The following is an 18,218-nucleotide window of genomic DNA, read 5'->3' on the forward strand; positions in this document are numbered from 1 at the left end:
ATATGTGTTTTCAATTCTTCCCAGTTTCCACTTAAACGGTGGAAGATTGTCCTCCTTGATCCAAACAAGTGCATCTCGTGGCACAGTGGGAAATGGAGACCGCCACTTGGTTCGCTGTTGTAGCTCCGATATGTATTCCTTGTTCCATCGCTCCCACAGGTTTTGTTGAATTTGCTGCAATCTTTGCCAAATAGATAATCGAGATTCCTTAATATACTGTAAGCTCGGGTCAATGACACAGTCGAATCGCCGTCCAATGAGAAAATGAGCGAGGGTTAGGGGGGAAAAATCATTTCGATCAGAGGAAAGAGGAGTTAGTGGACGAGAGTTTAAAATGGCCTCGATCTGAACTGCTCTGCTCTGCCATCGCTTCATTTATGACGTTTGCTTCTTCGCTCAAAAATTTATTTAACTCTTTGAGAGCGTTGTTTCCACCAACAAAGTTTTTACCGTTATCAGAATAAATCTGTGCCGGTTTTCCTCTGCGCGATACGAAACGTCTCAACGTTGCTAAAAATGCCTCCGCTGTCAAATCTGAAACGAGCTCAAGTGCATGGCTTTGGTAGCAAAGCAAATGAATAAGCAAATGTAACATTTTGATATTTTACAACCCCTTCCTTTGCGATCTTTTATTTGAAAAGGCCCCGCATAATCGACGCCCGTAGTTTTAAAGGGAAATGTGGTTGTAACTCTAGCGGAGGGAAGATGACCTATGATATGCTGCATTGGTCTAGGATTAGCTCGAAAACAGTATGTACAAGATTTAACGATCTTACGAGCTAAAATTCTATCTCTTAAAGGCCAAAATCGTTCCCGAATGGACGCTAAAAGTGCTTGAGGCCCTACATGTAATAATTGCTTGTGCTTCTCAAAAAATAAGCTCTCCGTAAATATCTCTGTGATTTCCCGGTAAGAGAATCGGATGCTTCTTGCCCTTTTCGAATTCTGAATTACCTAATCGTCCTCCAACTCTTATAATGCCACTTTCGTCGAGGAACGGATTTAATGAGGCTATTGGCATTTTCGTCAGACTAATGCCCTGTTGTATCATCACTATCTCCTTATCAAAGCTTGATCTTTGCACGTGTTTTATCAGAAACATCATCGCTTTTACGATGCTGAATAATTGATGTTCCAGCTTCATACTTTTTTTATTTTAGCTTGTTTATGAATTGAATACAGTACGCCAATATTCTCACCACTTTCGAAAGAGCAGAGTGACGCAGAAGAAACTCGTCGAAGATGCTATTCTGTAAATTCGTTGTTGCTAAAACAAATTTCGCTGGCTGCGTGTTTATTGCACACGATAATCGATCAGGCCAACATCGAGGATCCTCTTTTAAGAAGGCAGGTCCGTGCCACCAGAGTGCGGACGAATTTAGTTCTTGAAGATGTGCTCCACGAGAGAGTAAATCAGCGGGATTCTGATCCGTAGGCACATGACGCCATATTCTACCATTACTCAATTCCTGTATACATGCCACACGATTGGATTCGAAAACTGGCAGGCCGTTTGGCTGAGCATTTAACCAGCCCAGGACTATAGTGGAATCGCTCCAATAAGTGACAGAATTGATATTAGTGTCCAAAGCGCATTCAACAGTTGAAATCAATCTAGCGAGCATCAACGCCGCGCAGAGTTCCAGGCGAGGAATCGTTTGAGTCTTCAAGGGTGCGACTTTAGTCTTGGCGCATAATAGGTTAATGTGAATTTTTGTTTCGTTGTCAACGGCACGAATGTAGACACAAGCTCCGTAAGCGCTCTTAGAAGCATCAGCAAATCCGTGTATTTGTATTTCCACTGTGTTTGGTGGCGTGGCTTGCCTTGGAATTGGGAGATTGCTGAGCGACTTAAATTGCTTGTAATATTGTATCCATCTACAATGCAGATTGACGGTAGGCTTTCATCCCAGGATAATTTCTCCAACCATAGGCTTTGGATTAGAATTTTTACTATTATAGTGTATGGTGCTAAAAGGCCTAATGGATCGAAAATCATTGATGCTATAGAAAGTATATTGCGTTTTGTAACTTGCTTGTTGCTTGGCAAGTCTACGCTATACGTTAGGATGTCATCCTTGACTCGCCAAGTTAACCCTAATGTTTGCTTGCTATAATTCTTGTTTAGTTGTATTTCAGTTTGCGCGCTATTCATGCCTATGAATTTCTTCTGAAATTTGCTGCTATTCGAGCTCCATTTGCGAAGCTCAAAACATCCCTTGGTAAATATGCCGATGAAGGGAGCCTGCCTCGATTACCTTGACCTTGACATATGTTGTCAAGGTCACTGCCCTGAGTAACATCCAAAAGGTTTTAGCCGTCGCTCACTGTTCGTTAAAAAGTTGTTAGTAAAAGAATTTCACAATTTTAATGCTTTTTATCTCTGAAAATATTGATTTGAGAAAAAAAATTTTAAGCAAAAAATAAAGCCGCTGAAAAACTCTACAAGAAAAGTTATATGCATTTTTTTCATAAACCTTCTATTTTAGCTGTTATATCAAAAAATAATTATTTTAAATACATTTAATACAATTTAAATTTATATAGAATTTAATACAATTTAATACAATTAAAAAATATCACAAATGTATGTGTACACACACACACACACACACACGCGCATGCGCGCGGGGGGTGTAAGGGGGGCCTTCGGCCGAGGGGGACGCATTGCGAAGAGTTCAATCACAATAGATATATGCTGTAAGTTGTAAAGCGAGGTCCACCTTGCCTACCGGCGGGGTGGTTGCGGGGGGGGGGCCGAAGGCCCCTCCTTGCACCCCCCGCGTGTGTGTGTGTACACATACATTTGTGATATTTTTTAATTGTATTAAATTCTATATAAATTTAAATTGTATTAAATGTATTTAAAATTATTATTTTTTCATATAACAGCTAAAATAGTAGGTTTATGAAAAAAAATGCATATAACTTTACTTGTAGAGTTTTTCAGCGGCATTATTTTTTGCTTAAAATTTTTTTTCTCAAATCAATATTTTCGGAGATAAAAAGCATTAAAATTGTAAAATTCTTTTGTTAATAACTTTTTAATAAACAACGAGCGACGGCTAAAACCTTTTGGATGTTACTCAGGGCAGTAACCTTGACAACATATGTCAAGGTCAAGGTAATCGAGGCGGGCTCCCTTCATCGGCATATTTACCCATCCCTTGGACAAAACGCTATTTATCTCTTTGGCAATTGAAATTACTTCATCTATTGCTTCTCCGCCAAATAAGAGATCATCGACATAGAAGTCTTTTCTAATGATTTTAGCGATGTGGGGATGGTCTCTCTCACACTCAATTGCCAGTTACTCCAAACATCTGATTGCAAGAAAAGATGCTGCCGTCGTGCCGTAAGTTACGGTGCTCAATTCAAATGTTTCAATCTGTTGCTCCGGCCGTTCGCACCATAATATTCGCTGTAGTGCTCTTTGCGCGGGAGTCACTAAAACCTGCCGATACATTTTTGCTATGTCGGCCGATATTACGTATGTATGCTTTTGAAAGCGTATAAGGATCGAAAATAAATCACTTTGTATGACATGACCAGTCATCTGTAAGTCATTGAATGACAAACCATTCGTTGTCGCGGCTGAGGCGTCGAATACCACTCTAAGCTTAGTGGTCTCGCTGTCTGAGCGAATTACGCAATGATGAGGCATGTAGTATGAATACGGTTGTTCCTCGTTGTCCGATATTTTTTGCATATCCCAATTTTTCATACTCTTTCAGAAAAGCTGAATATTCTTTGTGCAAGTTTTTATTTAGCTGCAACTTTCTCTCGAGGGCCAAAAATCGTTTCTCAGCTTGTTTCCTTGAATCTCCTAGAACAGCAGGTTCTTGCTTTAATGATATCTTAACGATGAACCTACCTGTCTCATCGCGCTTTGTGTTTGCCAGGAAATGCGTCTCGCATGCCTCCTCTTCCGCTGATGAACTCCGTTTCTTCGGAATTTCTTCGATTTCCCAGAACTTGATTAATTGTTTTTCTAAGCTGACAGTACTTGATAAATAACATTTCGCGTGTTGTGGCGCTGGAGCGGCCATTGGTCCTCCCACGACCCAGCCAAGTTTGGTCTTCTGCATGACTAAATTATTATCAAGCTTCCTTTGGCCTATACATAACAGATCCCAGAACCATTCTACGCCAATAAGTAAGTCAATCCGTCCTGGAACATTGAATGATGGATCTGCTAGTTTGATGTGCGAAGGAATTCCTATAGATTTTGAACTAAACGCTGAGTTCGCCATGAGATCTTCTGTGATTTGAGAGACGATTAAATATTGAATTTTAAATCTGCAACCATTTTGTTTCGATGCAATCTCTACCTCGCAGCGTTCACGTTCGGGCCGAGTTGCCCAAGCACTCCTACTTGCATATTTACAGGCGACTGTTTCAATTTTAATTTTCTGCTTAGACTTTGAGTTATAAAATTTGATTGGGAACATGAATCAAGAAAGGCTCGCGCCTCCGCCTTTATCCCATTTTTTCCTGACACATCTATCAATGCTGTAGACAAAGCGACGCTAGTCTCTTTACATGAGTCATTAGAGCCCGTTGAACACATTGCTGCGGTGATTGTTCTTTGTGCATCACCTTGCTCGGCTGTAGCTTTGCCTCTCTCAAAATGCAATAGAGTATTATGCTTTGCATTGCACACCTTGCACGAATCAAAGCTGCAATTCTTCGCAAAGTGTCCCGGTCTGAGACAATTTAAATAGAGCTTAAGAGCCTTTAATTGTTTGGCTCTTTGTTATATGTCCAATTTTAAAAATGCTTCGCATGCCTGAATGTGGTGCGCTTCCTTGCACATTGCGCACGTTATCCTTTGTGCATGGAAAGCCTTGGTTTTCTCCGATGGCTGCGTTTGGCTTTGTCTTTGTTTGCTTCCTTGACATCTCGGGCACCTAGAGTTTGCAAAAGCGATGCTTGATCTCGTAAACATTTTGTCAAATCGCTTAATTTTAGTTTATCTGGACCAAGAGCTCTTTTCTTCTCCCATTCTCTGGCAGATGCGGTATCTAACTTTCAAACGATAATATATATTAATAATGAATCCCAGTACTCGATAGGCTCGTTCAACTTTTTTAACGCACGTGTATGCTTAGTAACGCTGTCTAACAATTCTAATATTTGCTCTGCGGATTCACTAACTAGTGCTTTTGTTTTGAAAATGGAATCGATATGATTTTGTATTAACAACCTTGGATTGTCATATCTGTCATGAAGCGAACGCCATGCTTCTTCGTAATTGTCCTCTGAAAATTCATACTCATTTATTGTTTCGTACGCCCCACCCTCTAGTGACGCTTGCAAATAGTGAAATTTTTGTACGCTAGTTATATGCGGGTTATCGTGAATCAGTGATTTGTATGTATCTCTAAATTTCAACCATTCCGCTAATTCCCCTTTAAATTTAGGCAGCTCTATCACAGGCAATCTCATTCCTACCGGGTTTTTTGCAATTAATTGAGAAGGAACCGCGGGATTTAATACGCTTTGTGTTTTGACGTGACTCGGACCGGCTTGATCCATTTGCACGTTTGCTGGGCGCGCTATCTCGGCCTGTTCACTTATTTGTAATTGCGCCGTTCCTCTACGTAACAATTTACTAGCTAACGCTAATGCTTGATAATAATTGTTTTCAAAAGATTCCCTAGCTTTTAAATTAGCTGCGACCTCATTAAAAATCTCCTCGATAGCTTCCTGAATTTCCTCGAATTCGCCAATCGTATCCTTTATTCTAGAGATTCTCTGTTTTAATTGCTCTTGCACTTCGTCGCTCAACGCTTGAGTTTTGTTAGGATTATCCTCTATGGTGTGCGCTAAGAAATTTTTGAATGCCGTTATGCGCGACTTTAACGTGCCACGTTTTCTATTTAACGCTTGCAATTCGGCCATTTTTATCTAAGACTCGACTCGATAGCGAATTAAAGAAAGGAAGGAAGATGTTTTATTAAACTCTCAATTACAGGATAAAGTGGAAATGACACTAGGATCGCTCATTACTCACTCAACCGCTGCCGCTCGAAAAATGCCTCGTGGTCCTTGTTGTAATAAAGATGGCGACCTTCCGTCCGCTTTTCTCAATGCCTTGATGGCCTTGCTTTTACAGAATTCAGCGATTTACTTGATATCGTCGACACTTACCTCACTTTTAAGGCGATTTTTTACTTATGCCTTTGTTTCACTTGTGATTTGCTCGCAGCGTGTCTTGCTTGCCACGACTGAGAAGCGTTCGTTCTTTATCGCCGAACGGCATTATACTATTTTTGCTTATTGTACACGATTTACAACACTAGACGTTTCGCGATTGACTTTCTTGGCACTTGCTTGGCCTTTTCTCCAATTATATCCGACTCGAAGGACCAATTTATGTTTTGAATTACGCTGGATTTCACTTAATTCTTGCGTAGTGAGGTACGTGCTCTTTTCCTTTCTTAGTCGTTAGGTAGTTAACAAGAACACGTGTGTCGCTGTAGTCGCGCGTATGTAGCGCCGTATACGATCGCGGTAGAATTGCCAGATGGCCGGGATTTTCGGGAAAGTCCCGGAATTCTTAAGCTTGTCCCGTGTCCAGTAATTGAAGTCTTCTGTCCCGGAAAATCAGAATTTCAACAAAATCATAACTTTCATGTCTCTAATTGGTACCTATAATTAACGCATTTGTTTGTTGCGAGTGCACAGCGGTACCCTCTCCATTTCTTAGCCGATTGTCTGTTGTCCGCCACCGGCCCCGCCCGCTGACCGCATGCACAATTTTTGTTTTAGTTAGAATCGCGGCATAAGACGTGTTACTTTGTTTCGATAAGCATTTATCGCGTTGGACGAAACTTACGAGTTTAAAGTCGTTTATACAATAACGTAACATTATGGAATCACAATTTCCATCAACAAGTAAAAAGAGACTCACGGGTTTTATTGAAAAATGGAAAAATGATCCCGATTTCAAGGACTGGATTGAAATGAAAAACGAATTTACTGCAATGTGCAAAACATGTCATTCTGATATAGCAATTCAATACGAAGGTCGCCGTGCATTGACAATAAGTATCTTTACTTCCTTTCCTTAACATCCCTGCTTTGTTAAGGGATAATCAAAATTGATCGAAAATAAGTGAATCGAAAACAACAATGTTGCTTCGTTTGTTTATTTATCATTGCCTTATTTAACCAAGTCGCGACATGACTATTAATTTAATATTATGAGTATAAATAAGCTGAAAATTCTATTCTATTCTATAGAACAATTTGTGTGTATTTAGTTAACTCTGAAGTTCGTTTATTTTTATTTATAAAATTTTTAGGTTTACGCAAGTTCTGCTAAGCATAAGAAACTAGAATCGTCCAGGAAGACCGCAAGATGTATCAACAACTTTTTCATTAAAAAAGCTTCAAACGAAGAGACTTTAATCACAAATGCAGAAATAGCTATTGTCTACCATAATGTAAAGCATGGTTTAAGTTACAATAGTTTGAATTGTTTTACTAAAAATATCAATAAAATTATTCCAGATAGTCCTGTTGCCGCCAAAATAGCATGTGGTCGGACTAAAGCATCAATAATCACAAAAGGAGTTTTAAGATCCTTTTCACAGGAAAAAATTATATCAGATTTGAAAAATTCTCATTATTTTGCAATAAGTTCAGATGCATCAAACGTTGGTAACATAAAAACATTTCCATTTGCCGTACAATATTTTCACGAAAGGAGTGGAATATGTCAAAAATTATTAGATTTTTACGAAGATCCTAACGAGACATCTAAAGATATATTTAAATGTCTAAAACAAATTACTGTTGATGCCGGCCTGGATCTAAATCAAATAAGTGCTTATAGTGCAGATAATGTTTCTGTGAACTATGGCAAACACAATTCTGTTTATCAAAAACTAAAGGCCGAAAATGATCTTATTTTTAAAGCAAATTGTTATTGTCATATAATAAACAATTGTGTGAAGTACGCACTAAAAGGGTTAGACGTTGACGTGAAAAGCATTGTAATCAAAATATACAATGAATTTAGTTCCTCGGCCTTAAAAACGAACAAATTAAAAAAATGTTTTGAGTTCGCTCAAATTGAATTTAAAGAGCTTCTTCGCCATGTCCCTACAAGATGGCTCTCATTTATGCCAGCTATCGACAGATTGGTGTATAGCTGGCCTGCAGTGAAATATTATTTTTTAAGTAAAGGTGCAGATAACTGCCACAGGGTGTTATGGGAATTTATTTCTGAAGATTGCGACAATACTGACTTCAGTAATGAAAAAGAGTGCACAAAGGAAAGCATAAATAAGTGCTATCTTTTCTTCCTACAAAACTTGTTGCTTGAATTTAGCAAATATTACTATTGGAAAGTGATAGCTGCACCATTCTTGATATTGATCAAATAATGCGAAATCTTTGTAACCAGTTAAAAAATCGATTGGCTGATAATTTTTTCGGTAATAAAGTCAGATGCATTCTCAAAAACCTTACTGAAGACAAAAAGAGAAAATTCACGTCACAGGCACATACATTTCTACAAAGAGCAATCAAATACTTGGAAGACAGATATGATTTTGGCCCAGATACAATCTACAAAAAGTTCGAGTTATTGTCTCTTAAATCAGAGGAACTGAAATTGACATGGGACCAGCTGTCTGAATTTCCTGCCTTATTGAAAATTGAGAGTGCAATTGACTGCAATTCCCTGTATTCAGAATTCACATGTCTAAGGGCTGTGTTTGACACTCTCCCTAAAGATTTGCCGAATGATAAAATTTGGGTGTATTTTTTTAGAAAAGACACATCTAAAGAATTTATAAATCTTAAGAAAATCGTTTCTTTTGTGCTCTCTATTCCTACTAGTAACGCGTTTTGCGAAAGAATATTTAGTCAACTCAACAGCTTGTGGACAAAGGAAAGGAATATAATGTCCATCGATTTGATAAAGTCTGAATTACAGACTCGTATAAATTATGAAGAGGCATGCTCAGAAATTTTATCTCTTTTAAATAACTCTGAGGGAGAAAAACTGGTGAAATTGACCAGGACAAATGATAAATACCAAATATAATTATAAAAGATTAAGTTTGATTCACCACATTAAACTAATGAGCCACAGAAGAGTCAAACTTTTAAGTTATTTTCTTTTAGTTTTGAAGTTTTTTGTTTTTATTTGATTTTGTCAACTTAAGTATTATCCAAAAATGAGCCAAAAAAGAGCCAAACTTTTAAGTTAATACTTTCTTTTAATTTTGAAGTTTTCTATTTTTATATTTAAGTATGTTAATTTATTTAAACATTGTCCAAATGATACAGTTAAGTTTTTTAATAGTTTATGTGATTGAATTTTGAAGTTATTTATTTTTATTTAAATATGTTAACTTACTTAAACATTGTCCAAATTATACAGTTGTTTTTTTTTTAAATTATGTAGTTGACTTACTTATAGTTCTTATCTAACATTGATTTTTATTTAGACAGTACAAATTGTATGTACTATAATACTTTGTCAACTCTGTGCAATAATTATTATGATTATATTTTTTCACAAAAACTTTTGTTTTTTTACCCCTAAATATGTTCGAGGTTTATGCGAGAGTCACTAATTAATTAAAAATTTAACTAAAATTCTCTAACAACCTATTTTTCAGCCGTCACCTAAAAAATGTCCCGGAAATAGTCATTTTGCTGGCAAAATGGGCCCTAGATCGCGGGCCCATAACTAATTATCATGTAGTCATCCTTAATTATTAAAGGACTTAACAAAAGGATATAATACTTTATTAACACTGCGTGTATACAAGGGGTCGATCTTCCTACTCGCATGATCCTTCTGCAAATCCTCGTGCTCTCGCAACGACGCCGAGATTCTCACTGACTCTTGACATCCCGGACCGAAAATGCCCGGGCGACCTATCTGTTCTATCTCTAACTCAAGTGCTCGGCTGTTTATTTCTAGAAAAATATTTCAAGTGCTCGGGCACATTTTCTACTATCTTTGTCAGGACAATATGTATATGTATATGTAAACTTTTTTTCAGAGTAAGAATACCATTGTTCTTTATATTTAAAAAGATAATACTTATTATTAATATCTCGTAAAATATATATTAATGATACTCACGAATTTGCAATATCTATGCGGTTTACTTATAAATATAACATTAAAATTGATTAATATTCTATGTGCAATTTGTACTTAAATAAATCATTTTTATTATAACATGTTCGCAAGTTTTTTGCGTTTGATGTTAAAATGAAAAATAATCGAAATATCGTCTATCCTTAAAAATATCTTGCCCACCTTTAAGAATGCAGTTCTTATTTATGATTTAAATATATGTTATTTTCATATAAATCTTTTTAAATTTTTTATGATTTAAATGTACGTTATTGTCATATAAATCGTTTTAAATTTTGACAGATATCTTTGAAATGCCTCCTCGAATAGGAAAAATGAATAATATAGAAAAATTTGATGTAGAATTTTTTAATATATCGGCCGTAGAAGCTCATACGCTCGATCCTGGAGCTAGAATATTGCTCGAAAACACCTATGCAGCAATTATTGACGCAGGTGTCAATCCCGCAGAACTGCAGGGAACAAGGACGGGAATTGTCACAGCAATGGCAATTTCTGATACATATCTTGATATAATATACGAAAAGACTCATGTATGTTAATAATTTTATTATTCCAGACTCATGTATGTCAATAATTTAACTATTCAAAATTGATAAGAAAAACATGCATTCTTAAAACTGTACGAACATATTAATATGTATATACAAGGATATTGTAAAAAAATGCATATACAAGGATATAGTAAAAAAATATTTTTAATATAAAAACTGTATCGTAATTAGGTTGCTGGATTACCCATTCTTGGTTGCAATAAAAATATGTTGGCAAATAGAATTTCTTACTGGCTCAACGTTACTGGACCATCGCATAACATCGATACTGCATGTAGCTCGAGCCATTTCGCTATGGTGGAAGCTTACAATTTGATTCGATCTGGAATTTGCGACGCAGCTATTGTCGCTAGTGTCAATTTATGCATTCATCCTTTTGTGACTTATCAGTTTTATTGTCTGGGTATGTGAAAAATAATATTATGTTAAAAAATGTTGTATTTAAGATTGTTAAATGGTAAAACTTATTTATTGATGCATTAATTAACACAATATTTGATCTAATAATTTCTCTTTTCAAAATATAATAATATAACTGATTTGCTTATTTTACATGTTTATCAAAGTTTTCAAATATATTAATTGATATATTAATTAAGAAACCGGAATAAAAAAGTAAATTACATTTTTTATATTCAATCAAAATAAATTATTGATATTATTTTAGGAGTTTTATCTCGCGATGGTTACTGTAAACCTTATGATGAAGAAGGTGCGGGTTACATGCGTAGTGATGCGGCTACAGTAGTATATTTGCAAAAAGCAAAGGATGCAAGAAGAATCTATGCGACTTTTATTTATGGTAAAACCAACTGCGATGGTTTAAAAGAAGAAGGAATTACCTTTCCATCATTAGACAAACAAAAAATATTATTGGATGAATTTTACAAAGAATGTAACGTTTCGCCTCTTGAGCTATCTTACCTAGAAGCTCATGCAACTGGCACTCTAGCCGGCGATCCCGTGGAGCTTCAAGCAATCGACGAAATTTTATGCATCAACAGAGATTTTCCTCTATTAATAGGTTCAGTAAAATCGAATATTGGACATTCTGAAGCCACTAGCGGTCATTGTCAAATTGCAAAGGTAAAGTTTACAACAAAGATTTACAAAATGGAGTTAATACATCTATGTAATCTAATGGAATATATAAACTTATGTATTTTTTTATTTATCTGTCATTTTTGATTATTTATTATAATTATTATTTATTAATTATTTATTCTAATTATTATTTATTGATTATTTATTATAATTAAAGAACTAAGATATTATTATCTATATGCATTATAACAAATATATTTATCTTGCAAAGGTTTTAATTGCGATGGAAACTGGTATAATCCTTCCTACTATACATTTTAAACATCCACGAAAGGATCTGGCTGCTATCATTGAAGGAAGAGTAAAAAATAGTCACTGAACCGACAGAATGGAAGGGTGGCTACGTCGGTATTAATTCCTTCGGATTTGGTGGTGCTAATGGCCATTTATTATTGAAATCAAATTCGAAAAGTAAAGTCAATAAAACAAATAATAATTTACCTAAGCTTGTAGTTATATCTGGACGTACCAAAGAAGCAGTTAAAATTATATTAGACGACGTAAGTATATATTCCCAGGTAGCAAGCACACGTCATTTTGACGTTTCAAATTGGTCATTCACTGACTATTCTTGACGTCACGAGTTGACGTTTTTATGACATAAAAGTAACGGTTTAATGTCACAGATTCTTGACGTCATGACATGTACCGCATTTTGACATCATAATGTACCATATTTTGACGCCTTTTCCTTAGCATAATAATGTATTTAATAGCGTTGTCGAATAAGGTAGATTAACCGATTCAAGAGCATCATTGAACAATTACAGCCATTCTATTCTTCAGAGGAATCTCAGATCGATTAAATTGCTTTATTTGTAAACGTTAGAAAACACAAATATGGTAAGAAAATAGGTCACAAGTTTTATATTTGTTATTATTATTTTATTTAAACATAAATAAACTTACTTCTAATATCATATAAAATTTCAACAAATAATATCTTCCGTTGCCTGCGTTTTATAAAAATATATTTTGCCAATTAACTGTATTATAAAAAAATATGTATATTTTTGGCACTTTAACTACACTCGATTGATATAGCTAATATTTTCACTGTGGACTAATTTAATGAACACTTGAGTGATTAAGCAACATGAGTCGTGCACAGATAAACGCATGCGTCGAGAGAAAAATTGTTAAAGTCCGATTGCGAAAGTCATGTTATATAAAAAATTTTAAAAGAATTTTTTATGGGATTGATGTACTAACTAATCACATTAATAATAAAATAATCGTCAGTTCATGACTGAAATATGACGTCAAAATAATGTTATATCAAGACGCCAATATAAAGTCATGTAACAAATCAGTCATTTTTACGACATATGATCAAAAATGATCAGTTTAGAACGTCAAAATGACGTGTGCTTGCTACCTGGGTTACTACTAAATAATTTAACGCAAAGAGTAACAAATATATTAATATGAAATAAAAGGTAAAGATAAAAGATTTAAAAGATTGTTTATATAAAGAATTTTAAAAAATCATTGTTATAATTTAAATTATATTTAATTAAAGTATATTAATCATATTAAATATTATTAAAGTTAATAATTATTAATAAAGTTATATAATATAAATAAGTTAAATAATTAACTTTAATAAATGAGATCTAGATATAAAAGTTATAAGGATAAATTCAAATTGGTTTTAGTCAATCAAGAAAACGGAAGAAAGGGTAGAATATTATATGAACAGGTCTTCTCTTAAGACATATTAAAATCAATTGTTCTCGAAACGTATCTTTTAACATGTTAATATACCTACTTGGATAAAGTGACTAAATAATATTCAACATGGCAATGAAATAAATTATAAAATATTTTAAAGGCACAGATTTTTCAAAGTCAAATATATGAAACATTTGCTTAACTAAGTTTCTAATTATAATTAATTTAAAAAAAAAAAATCTTTAAAATGTTATAAAATAATTATACTTTTATAATTATAATAACTAATATATCTTTATAGATACAGAGTCGATTAATAGATGTAGAATATATATCTCTCCTGCATCGTATTTATAGCGGCAATATAAAAGATCATCCCTACAGAGGATACATAATTGCTGGATCCAAAATAACTGATAATGCAATAATAAAAAGGAGATGCAACTTATATACGAAAAGACCGATTTGCTTCATATTTTCTGGAATTGGATCTCAGTGTTTTAACATGGGCAAGTAAATCATTATATATTATAATACAATGTAATAATTATTATTAAGATGTTTATTTGTAATTAACGTTTAACGATTTTTAAATTATACATATATATTCTTATATATAATAAAATTAACAATTATAATATTTTCAGTTTGTAAATTTGTATTAAATAATTGCTTAAGTTACATTTAGATGTAAAAATTCTATCTGATACGAACTAAACTAAAATATAATAATGATACTACATAGAAAGCATGTGCACAACAAAGATAAACGATTTTTAGAGATTTCATTTATGTATGTTTAGATTAATTATATAAAAATATTACTTCATTTAAAATAATTTATCGACTACATTGTATAATATAATTATATCCTTTTAAATATTGATACATATATATAGGTCGAGCTTTAATGGAATTTCCAGTATTCGCTAGAGCAATTCAAAAATGCGATACTGTTTTGAAACCTTATGATATATTTGTCACAGATATTCTAATAAATAAAGACAAATATATTTTCGATAACGTAGTCAACTTATTTGTAGGCCTTATTGGATTACAGGTATGAACAAAAATATATTGTCTATATATTGCGGAATTTTTTTGTATTATCTAACGAAGCGCCGTATCTTTAAAAATCAGTATCTTATAAAAAACTCAAAATTCAGTAATTATTTACTTTAGGGGAATAACCTCTGATGATCTTGACTTTGACATATGTTATAGAGGTCATCCTTCTGAGTAATCTTCAGAAGGTTTTAGCCGTCGCTCGTTGTTTATTAAAAAATTATTAACGAAAAAATTTCCACGAATTATATGCAACATGCGACTATATGAATTCCTAAGCAATGTTGATTTGACTTCTAAAAAGGTCAAGGTTATTTTAATTTTCTATGCAAAGCGAGGTCCATCCCACACCACCCCTGAGTTAGCGCGAAACGAGGTCTATTATTGTATGGTTCCACATGAATTTGCAACTTCCCATGCGAAGCGAGGAATCATAGACCTTGTTTCGCACTGACTCAGAAGTAGTGTGGGGTAGACCTCGTTTCGCATGGAAAGTTGCAAACCCATGTGGAACCATACAATAATAGACCTCGTTTCGCGCTGACTCAGGGGTGGTGTAGGGTGGACCTCGCATGTACTTTGCAAAGTGAAGCAAAGTTTACTCTCTGTGAGAGTCAAAGTAAAATGTATACAATGGATTTCGCCCCGCCTGCGGGGGACTCCACTTTCAAAAGGTATAACCTAACCCAAACCTATTTCTGATTTAAACCAAATTTTAGTTTTAATGTGTAAAGAACAACTGAATACTTGTATATAAATAAGAATCGAGAATACTACAATTCATGTTTATATATATGTTATATATACTATAGTTCTATCTACACGGTGTCAATAAAATTTACATTCCATTTATAATTTCTTATGTTGATAACTTTTCAACGAATCACGAGCAACGGCTAAAACCTTCTGAAGATTACTCAGAAGGGTGACCTCTATAACATGTCAAGGTCAAGGTCATCAGAGGTTACTCCCCTAAAGTAAATAATTACCCAAAATTCTTGTAAAAGAATTGAAATTGAAAAGAGCCTTTCATATGTTACATAATTGTATGCAGAAAGTTAAATTTGTAACATTTTATATTATTTTATTTAAAAGAAAAATAGAAAGTGTTGAAATATATAAAAAAAAATTACATATATTACAGATCGGATTAGTTGATCTCTTAATAAGTATTGGTATCACTCCTGATGTTATAATGGGTCATTCCATTGGCGAATTGGTTTGTGGATATGCAGATGAGTGCTTGACGGCCGAAAAAAACCATCATGTTGGCTTATTATGTCGGTTTAGCATTTCTTAAGTCAAAAATAATAGGTGGCTTGATGGCTGAAATTAATTTAGATTATAAAACTATGAAGAATATGTGTCCATTGGATATCGATGTAGCTTGTTGTAATAGTCCGCATAATTATATTGTGAGTGGACCAACAAACTCTGTGAGAGCATTCCTCGCTAAGCTACAGGTTTGGAAACACTTAAAAAGTACAAATAATATATCTATGCTTATAATTACGTTGAATTAAATAAATGAGTTTATTAAAAAAAATTTATTTCTGTTTAGAATGACAACATTTCTGTCAAAGAAATTTCCTGTGGACACATACCTTTTCATAGTCGTTATGTCGAGCCGGCGAGAGTTAAACTTTTGGAATACCTGAATCAGATATTGCCACAGAAAGCCTCTCCGAGCTCAAAGTGGTTGAATATGTTGAATGAATCCTATGAATGGTTCAGCACTTCTCCAAATATCTCGTATCTAGCAAAATATTATACAAATAATCTGTTAGCTCCGGTAGTATTTTCAAAAGCTGTGCGTTTTATTCCAAACGACGCAGTGACGATTGAGATAGCGCCGCACGACATTCTACAATACATTCTTAACGATTCATTAAAGGCAACTGTGACAAATGTCGCGTTATACAAATTCTCTCACAAACCAAACGTTGAAATATTCTTACACGGAATAGGACAACTTTATAATGCAGGATTACAGCTGCAAATAGCAAATTTATATCCAGAAGTTAAATTTCCTGTGAGTCGTAATACACCGATGATTTCTCACCTTATAAGGTAAATTTTGCTTAATATAATATAAGATTTTTCAACGTTATGTTTACTATAAAAATAGGAGAATTTTAAAAAACGGAAAATTAAATTGCATTATTTTTAACGACGTTAAACACTAATAAGCCTAATGTTTTATATATTGTTAAATTAATAACACGTTTTATAGATGGGATCATTCCGAAGATTGGTATGTATATCATTATTACGCATCAAGAAAAGTTGAAAATGGGGAAACAATTGTTACCATTAATTTATCAGAGGAAGAATTTATATATATGACCGGGCATGTCATTAATCAAAAAAATGTATTACCGGCTACAGGATATTTTTTACTAATATGGCAAATGATCGGCTCGTTTAAAAAACAAAATTATCTCGATATACCAATTGTATTTGAAGATGTCAATTTCCTACGTTCTACAATTCTGTCAAAGCAAAATTCAATCGATTTAACTCTTATGATCCAAAAAGGTAATTTGTATAATTAAAATAATTTTGTGATCTAGATATACAAAAAGATAAAAATTTTTTAAGACATAACATATGAACAAGAGAAAAAATTCAGTTGAAAAAAATAAATTAAGAAAAGATTTATATCTACTAAACAAATTATTAACAGTTTGCCAAAGTAGCAGCAAATTGAACAAAAATTGCAATATATTAATACTGCATTAAGCTTGTATTCTGCTGAGAAAGTAAACATAATCAAGAAATCTTAATTTCTACTGTCAATTTACAGTAACAAATGTATTGTTAATTTTAATGATTTGTTTGATTTTTATACATCTCATTTTTATTTATATTTTTGCTATTTTAATTAATGTATTGCTAAAATTTATGGTCAAAAGATTGCAATTTAAAGAGGGTAAATATTTACCTTTACACAGCCAGCCCCAAATGACTTGACCTTGACATATATTGTCAAGGTCACTGCCCTGAGTAACATTCGAAAGGTTTAGGCGTCGCTCGTTGTTTATTAAAAAGTTATAAACAAAAGAAGTTTTATAAATTTTATAGAATTTTTGGACACCATGTACAATAATAGATCTTTCAGGTAAATATGGAGAAAAGGTTTATACTTTTATGTCATCTTTTCGTTATATCCTATTTATGTGTTTACATTTTTTGTTTACATTTGCTCATCACGATTTCATATTATATTTTACTTGTGTGTTTATATTTTTTTGTTTACGTCTGCTCGTTGTCCCTTCCATGTCGCTAAGCTATAGAATTATTGTTTAGTTTCGCTAAATAAAAATTGTACTTTTTATTTTACCTAAACTTTTAATAAGTGTTTGTATATAACTTCTTTCATTTTGCAAAGTACATGCGTGGACACTGCATGTTCCACCCCCCCCCCTACGGGGGGGGGCTCCACTTTCGGAAGATATAACCTAACCCAACCTGTGTCTGAAGTATGGAATATACCTGGCTTCGCATAGAAAGTTGCAAACTTATATAAACCATATGAACCATGTAGAGCAATTGTCATATATCAAAGTAAGGAACATGCGGTGTCCACGCATGTACTTTGCAAGACAAAGCAAAGTTTACAAATACATATATTCTATTAAATATATGTATTTCTTCTTGAACATACATGATGTGGTAAAATTATATTT

At 33.8% G+C, this 18,218-nt stretch overlaps 1 pseudogene across 1 annotated transcript in view; it reads left to right on the forward strand.

The window, feature by feature from the left end:
* Positions 1–18,218, forward strand: part of LOC145960420 (fatty acid synthase-like) — a 29,806-nt pseudogene that overhangs the window by 3,311 nt on the left and 8,277 nt on the right. The window contains exons 2-10 of the transcript XR_014435351.1: positions 10,415–10,665; positions 10,858–11,089; positions 11,354–11,772; positions 12,002–12,290; positions 13,766–13,973; positions 14,364–14,524; positions 15,674–15,992; positions 16,091–16,599; positions 16,763–17,067. The product of XR_014435351.1 is annotated as a fatty acid synthase-like (transcript). The remainder of the gene's footprint in view (positions 1–10,414; positions 10,666–10,857; positions 11,090–11,353; positions 11,773–12,001; positions 12,291–13,765; positions 13,974–14,363; positions 14,525–15,673; positions 15,993–16,090; positions 16,600–16,762; positions 17,068–18,218) is intronic.

The sequence above is a fragment of the Camponotus vicinus genome, unplaced genomic scaffold, assembly GCF_025532165.1.
Source record: "Camponotus vicinus isolate PSW18456_S1 unplaced genomic scaffold, iyCamVici1.0 SCAF_10, whole genome shotgun sequence".
Taxonomy (NCBI): domain Eukaryota; kingdom Metazoa; phylum Arthropoda; class Insecta; order Hymenoptera; family Formicidae; genus Camponotus; species Camponotus vicinus.